Source organism: Drosophila guanche, unplaced genomic scaffold, assembly GCF_900245975.1.
Source record: "Drosophila guanche unplaced genomic scaffold, DGUA_6, whole genome shotgun sequence".
NCBI lineage: Eukaryota > Metazoa > Arthropoda > Insecta > Diptera > Drosophilidae > Drosophila > Drosophila guanche.
This window is the reverse complement of record NW_022995748.1, coordinates 7,254,532-7,262,566: the sequence shown is the minus strand read 5'-3', so window position 1 is coordinate 7,262,566 and position 8,035 is coordinate 7,254,532.

Sequence of the window (8,035 nt, the reverse complement as noted above, 5' to 3'; positions counted from 1 at the left end):
AAATCTATTAGAGGCATTCCATCAACTGTCGGCGGCTCTAACTTGATTATCTCCATTTGATGTGTAAGAAATCAAGTTTTTCCAAAGCGAGGAAATTTACTTATCAGCCGAAGAACTCAATCAGCAGCGGAGTCTGAGTAGGGCCCTCTTACAAGGCGTTAATATGACAGTGCACAGAGAGCAGACCAAAGAGATGATGGCCGGACGAATCTCTTTAGTGCAGTCACTTCTATTCGTTGTCGTTCAGACTGCTCTATATCTAGTACCTTTAAGGACAAAGGCATAAACTTAAGAAGTAGGTGAAGCGCAGTCAATCTTTGTGTAGTTATACCCGGTACTAGAATAGTTACATTAAATAGGTGATATTGTATTTGTGCACAAAGTGAGTGTCGTAACACACAGAAGGAAACGTTTCCGACCCCATAAAGATATATATTCTTGATCCATGTCTGTCTGTCCGTCTTTCCGTCCGTCTTGTTGAGCGCCTGGATCTCGGAGACCATAAAAGCTAGAGCCACCACATTTTGCATCCAGACTTCTGTATGCTCACACTGTTACAAGTATATTTCAAAAATGAGTCACGCCCCCTTCCGCCCCCGCAAAAATGCGAAAACCTACCAAACCTACAATTTTGAAGATAAAAGAAAACTAAAAACGCCATTCCGTAGGGAATGGCCATATCTATCAGATCACCAAATTGGGATCCGATTGGATCATTATTATAGCCAGAATGAATAAATTAATTTGCAGTGGCTAAACCCACCCTGTCCCGTAGCTTTTTTTGTTATTTTTACATTCTCTTATTTACACTCTGCTTCTGCTTCACTCGGCCCCTGCATCTGCGGTTCCCCTGCCATTGCAACTACCGACTTTTAACCCACCCCGTCACGCTGCTTGTTTGTTTTTTTTTTTGTGTGCGGGCGCTGCCTCTGCCGCGAGTCTGCAGTGTTTGAGTCTAGGGAAGGGCGGCGGGCGTAAGAAGCGTCTAACACGTCCCTTCTCGTTTATACCCGGTACTCGAAGAGTAAATAAGGTACAAATTTCTTACTGGGTACCGGGTATAAAAGTTGTGACGCGTACGCAGCGTCTCACACGTACCTTTTAAAAATTTTGGAGACCACCAATGCATTTAATCAGACAACATTGCTTTTGAAAGAGGCCACCGATTTCTTATATATTTGGTTAAACACTTTTATGTATATATGTAACAATCTTCAGAAGAGGATGATGTATAATGCTTACGTGGAACACACGATGTAGTTTTTGTTAAAGATCTTCAGAAAATTGTCATAAGTCTGATATTTGTATGAATATGGGTATGAATGTGAGTATTCTGGGTGGTGTTACTGTGCCTTATGTGCATGCTTATCAAATTAGAACTAATGGAATGGCGTGGAGTGTGGTCCACACTCTGGCGGCTCGGTCGTGCTGCTCTCGGTCCCTCTTGTACATGTTGGCAGCTACGATATCCACGGGGTCATCAGGATTGGGATCTGCTAGCAGCGACATGATCTATATGAGAACTTTATCTACAGTCAAGATAGACGACCAGTTGTGCGGAAGTATGTAAAGGCACTTTGAATTAGATATATTATTTCCAGATAACTGATCACTGATCACTGATCACTGATCACCAGTGGCGGGGTTATGTTGCAGTGGTAAATCTGAGTCGTAAATTGTACATGAGGCGGGGCATGCGGGTAGTTTGGTGGAAATAATATATCTAATTCAAAGTGCCTGGACATACTATCGCACAACTTGTCGTCTATCTTGACTGTAGATAAAGTTCTCCTATCGATCATGTCGCTGCTAGCAGATCCCAATCCTGACGACCCCAATGGATATCGTAGTTGTGCATGCATTATTTCGTTCAGCTCATGACCAAGACGTCCTTTGGCGCCGCCGCCCCGAGACTGCGGCGAAGGAAAACGCTCCAGACCCTGTGGCCTGCTTCAGGGTAGAGGCCGTGGAACTAAGGCGATATTTTGAAGTTCAGTGTCATATGCATTCATCCGCCAATACATTTGTCGAGCTTCAAGGTGAAAACGCTGTTCAGCAGCACTAACATCAAGGTGGGTTGCAGGACATTGTACGGCGCTACTAGTAGCATTTCGGGTGGCGGTGGCAGCACGGTGGGTTGCAGGACGTTGTACGGCGCTACTTGTATAACCTTGGGTGGCAGCAAGTTCATTCCTAATGCTTNATTGGGATCTGCTAGCAGCGACATGATCTATATGAGAACTTTATCTACAGTCAAGATAGACGACAAGTTGTGCGATAGTATGTCCAGGCACTTTGAATTAGATATATTATTTCCAGATAACTGATCACTGATCACTGATCACTGATCACCAGTGGCGGGGTTATGTTGCAGTGGTAAATCTGAGTCGTAAATTGTACATGAGGCGGGGCATGCGGGTAGTTTGGTGGAAATAATATATCTAATTCAAAGTGCCTGGACATACTATCGCACAACTTGTCGTCTATCTTGACTGTAGATAAAGTTCTCCTATCGATCATGTCGCTGCTAGCAGATCCCAATCCTGACGACCCCAATGGATATCGTAGTTGTGCATGCATTATTTCGTTCAGCTCATGACCAAGACGTCCTTTGGCGCCGCCGCCCCGAGACTGCGGCGAAGGAAAACGCTCCAGACCCTGTGGCCTGCTTCAGGGTAGAGGCCGTGGAACTAAGGCGATATTTTGAAGTTCAGTGTCATATGCATTCATCCGCCAATACATTTGTCGAGCTTCAAGGTGAAAACGCTGTTCAGCAGCACTAACATCAAGGTGGGTTGCAGGACATTGTACGGCGCTACTAGTAGCATTTCGGGTGGCGGTGGCAGCATGCCGATTCCTTATGCAGTCGGTTGCAGGACGTTTTACGGCGCTACTAGTAGCATTTCGGGTGGCGGTGGCAGCACGGTGGGTTGCAGGACGTTTTACGGCGCTACTTGTATAACCTTGGGTGGCAGCAAGTTCATTCCTAATGCTTCGTCGCAAAGGCATGATCTAGAAGACTGTCAAAACTTCAGAAAAACTTGCATATTTTAGAACATCTCGCTTACCTTTAGGTTTTGTCCGCACAGATTTTTGAAATTTTCTAAGTGATTTTATTCAGTTTTGTCTTAACTGTTTAACACTTTCAATGTGAGTGAAAAATGATTGCATTAGCACAGCCAACATGATCTCCGTTTTGTAGGAGGCCCATGGAAAGCCGAGAAATGGACAAAAACTTGGTTGCTCAGTCAGTTATTATACTTTTTATACACTTTATTACTTCCTTTTGTTTACGACCGGTCCGCACGCTGAGTACAATCGAAGTGTCTTGATTTCCCGTCTATCGATAGTTCTTAGTGATTTACTTATACTATTGGTATCTCCACTCGATGTATCGGTGTCGTGGACGATACCTATTTACTTATTACTTATTACTTATTCAAAAGATGTAATGCTTAAAAAAACAACATTCTACAGTTTTATAATATAAAGTGTATCAGAAAAATTCTACCTAAAATAAATTCGTATTCATATTTTCTATCAAATCGAGACAAGCTTTCCATATTACGCACTTTTAACTCCAGAATTAAAAACATTGCTTAAGCCAGAGAAAATGAACAGACAGAAAATGGTTTCAAAAGACTTATATAAATTCCAGTTGGATCTTTTTGCTGCTTCATCAATTCATTTACGATATTTAAAACGGAAATAATAATATAAGAAATCATAAAACAAACTTCGTAAAATCTCAGACCAATTAAAAAACCAAGAAAAAATGTAAAATTTTACAAAAAACCGCTAAGGGACAGATGTAGTAGCATTTGGCACTGATAATAAGCGTCTCACACGTCCCTTCTCGTTTTATTGTATTTTGGAGAACTTAAAAGATCGAAAAACCAATTTTGGAGTAATCCCTAAACAGACCCAGAGATGTTTGTTTTGTTTCTGTGTGTGTTGAACGTACACTGACTCGTTAATATAATTATATTAATCTATTAGTTAATGTCCTTTGAAAACTATACCCAAACGCAGCTATCTAAATTAAAAAGAATGATTCAAAGTAACTGCAAAAAAATAAGGAACTCAACATTATTTATTTGCAGTTACTTTGAACCATTCTTTTTAATTTCGGACTGCTCTGTTGACTTTCTGCGTTTGAGCTTCAGCTTGACTTGAGTTGGACTTTGCCTCTGGCGTTGGCTGACTGCCTGACCGGCCCCTGGGCATGCCCTGTGTTGGCCTGGTACAGATGGGGCCAGAGCCTGTCAGTTGGCGGCCTGTAAAGGCGGATTTGTGCTGCTCTTGGCTGGCTCTTGCATTGTGCCCTCTTTTCGCTGCTATTCTGGGCCCTGACGATGCAGTTGGATTGCTCGGCACGGTGGCGGCAACAGCTTACATTATTTATTTAGTTTTATTTTTCAGTTGTTTTCACTCTGATGCACAGAATGATGACAGATAAAGTATGTGAGATAAAGGAGTGTCTTCCTAGCTCTCTTTTGGTGTTATTCTGAATCATTGATTTCTGTTAAAGGTTGAAATCTATTTTTGGTCAATAGTTAGGTAGTGCTTTTCAGGTGGTAGAAGAACATATCAGCAGTTTAAGCCATTCCTTGACTCGTTACTTCCCAATCAAATATAAATCAAACACATTCCCAATCGCTTACACAATTTCCTTTTGCTTCATTTACCGATGCCGATGCGTCCCAGTTTCAGCCGCACTCCCACGGGGATTTTCACATGGTTAAGTAGAACCTCCTCTGCCAAAGACGTCAATGATTAGTAGTTGAAATCTTATGCAATGCCGGATTGCCCGAGAGTCTTGGGGAGTTGCCAGTCTGCCGCCTCCTCCTCCCGGCAAAGCGCAATCATGGAAAATTGACACACACTCCAACGTACAGTATACAAATGAGCAAGTGAGGGAACTCGAGCTGTGTGAATCTGTTTTGGGGCTCGCCTTCGATTAGGTATGCAATGTGGCCGGATGTCTATAACCAGGCTGGGCAATTACAATTGGTTACGTGCTCTCACTTTACGGTGTTCCGGGCTTGGGAATGGAAGCGTGACTCCTTGAATTGCGTAAATGTGAAACACTTCCTTTTAGCTTATTCATTTACAACTGTCACTAAATTCTATGCTCTTCAATGCTTTGAAGTTTTTATGAAGACATTTTAAATGCTTTGATGTCTGCATACCTTTATCTATTTATTTTTCAGACTTATATATTGGCCCATCACGTTGCCATCTCTAGTTTCTTGGTAATCAATAAGAGAGCTGTTAACGCAAAAAATTTGGTCAACATGTTTCCCCAATGGAAATGGGCAGATGGTCTGTCGGAGGGAAGGAGTGAGATGAATACCTAGGGGGATCACATTTAATAAAGGACCCCCTAAAACCAGCTTAAGCTGCCTCTTGTGGAGTCTCCGGGGCGGCTTGCCACCCGTCGCTGCGTTGAGAGTGTGAGTGGAATATGCCGGTTTTTTTTTTGTGGCACATTCTGATGAGGCAACGCCAGCTTCACTCCTTTGTTCGTACTTGCCCGTATATTTTTTGTTGACTCTTCTCGTTTTTTCTTATTATTTGTTGTTGTCAGACAGGATATTACACCTCGGATTTTGTCGCTGTCTTTCACTTTCGCCCGCTGTGACATATTTCTATGGCCATGCTCGCACTCCTGCTTTGGCCCGCTGAGTGAGAATTTCAGGCAACCAGACACATTTTTCTGGCGTGTTCGCATCCGACGCTGCTCTTTTTTTATTTACAGATTTTTTGTTCGTTTGTTTAATCTTATAAACAATGTCAGCGTGTGCTCTTGTCTCAGATTGTTGCATATATCAGCCGAAACTCCCTGAGCGCTTTATGGTTTTAATATGTTAAATCGTAACTTGGGTGAAATTTATATTCTTTAATATGTGCCACTTATGAAAAACGTAAATATGAAATAGTGAACACATTTCCCGTTCCACATTATCCCTTTAGCAAGAACGCTGCTAAATTGTGTATAATTATAACGTATCCTGCATTTACCGTGTAGAATGTATTAGTTTAAGGAGGTCCACATGAACCGAATAGGCCATCAAAGTGAGTTTGTCCAGCGATATTAAACGATGCATTTTTCATAAGTTTGTTAGGCACGTCCTTTGTTAGGGAAATCTTTTTTTGTTGAATAAAGAGGGAACCTCATCAAAATTCATTGCCTACTTAAAATGTAGTTAGACGAGCTGTAAAAAAAGTTGCTGTACATTAAAGAAAAGTAGCAAAATGGGTGCAGATTCATGTAACATTATTAATAGTGAATGTTTTTAGTGCTGATGTAAAGTGGGGATGGTTCAAAAATGTTTTTAAAATTATAAACTCATATTTCTAGAAAAAGAAGACTTCAGTTTGATTCTCATCTAAATTTTCGTTTGTATTAGAAGCTAGTTTAACAATTTCAATTCTTTATTTCGTAGCTTTTGTTAAGGTCTACTGATAGTTATGGATATGTACATTTGTTTATGTGTACAACATTCATAGCGACTTCCTTTTAGCACAAAACTTATCCTAATTGACATTCCTTTATCGGCACAAAACTAATTTCCATACATTTATCAACACTTTTCCGTGGCCCTTTGGCGAACGTAATTTATATTTGTGTGCCGACTGCAACCGTTTGTGCTCTGTATTTTTTTCGGAATATCCGGCGGGTAAATAGGTACGAGTATTTGCACCCCTAACCCGGTACCAAATTAGCCCGTTTTCTAATGAAACAAAATACAGATACGAGGGCAACCGGCTGTGAGAGAGCTTCGGGTAAGTCTGTGCTGATAAAAGCACAAAAGATAATGCCAGCGGCAATTGTGCTAACTCCTCCTACATGTGTATATGTATATGTATATTCCCCACATATCCCACATAACTCAGCTCAGTTGATTTTGAAGCACAATTTTCTTGTTTGTGGTTTTTTTTCGTGTTCGGCGTTGGGTCTTTGTTTGTACTTATGCTCTACGTGCGGTTAATCGCAAATGAGCAACGTTATTCCTCGTACACATAATGAGCCCAATTAGGCTTGCGGCAAAAACTAAATGCCGTGTGCAGCTTGTGTAATGGGCCGTCTAACTATGCGTAGAACTCCTTCCTCGGTTCAAGCCCGTCCCAGGCCAGGACCTGGGCCCTGGCCCAGAGCACAATTACGAGTATGTTAACGGCTTTACATCTCGTCCGATTACCCATGCTCATAAGAGGAAGCAGCCCCAACTTAAAGTTCCTCAATAAGCGCACTCAGTCTTCCCTTCTGTCTGCTTGTCAGTCCACCATTTGATGCTGTGATGATGCTGATTTTGATGCTGATGCTGGTTTGCAGACTTGCTGGCGTCCTGCAACTGCAAACTACTTTATGAACTGGCGCTGCAGTCGTTGCCTGCCGCCGTTTTATGGGTTCATTTTGATTGGAACTTTGGACTACCGAATGCCATTCGAATGTACCCAGTTGGTGGCAGTTCTTTAGGTTTATGGTTTGTCTTGGCCCAAACTTTTTTACTGTTCTCCTTATTATGTTAGTAACTTTATTGAATACCAATTCCCCAAATTGAGGTAATTATGCTTGCTTGTTTTCGAGTATTTTTTATGCATGGACAGTATATTTTTTATGCAGCATTTATTGATATTTTTATTATTGCAGTTTTTTTTTTTCGTTTATTTGGGTATTATGTTCATTCCATTTTCTGACTTTTTTTTCAGCTTTTCATCACTTGAAGTCTTAAGTCAAGATGAAATCTGTTTGAAGTCCTCTCTAAAGCCCTAACTTACTTGGTCAAACATACTCATAAAGACACACACACACCAAAGTGCGAGCCCAGTGACAATGCATTTGTTGAATATTTGCACGAAAATCGCCAGAGAGCATGTGAAATATTTATGGACGAGCATTGTGGATGTCATGATGATTAGTTGCATATTCTCTTAACCCACCAATGCAAGCGCCGCGTCCTCCTTTGGCTCTTTGGCAATGATGGTGGCGGTGCGGGGGTGCTGCTGCTGAAGCTGCAGCGGGATCGGG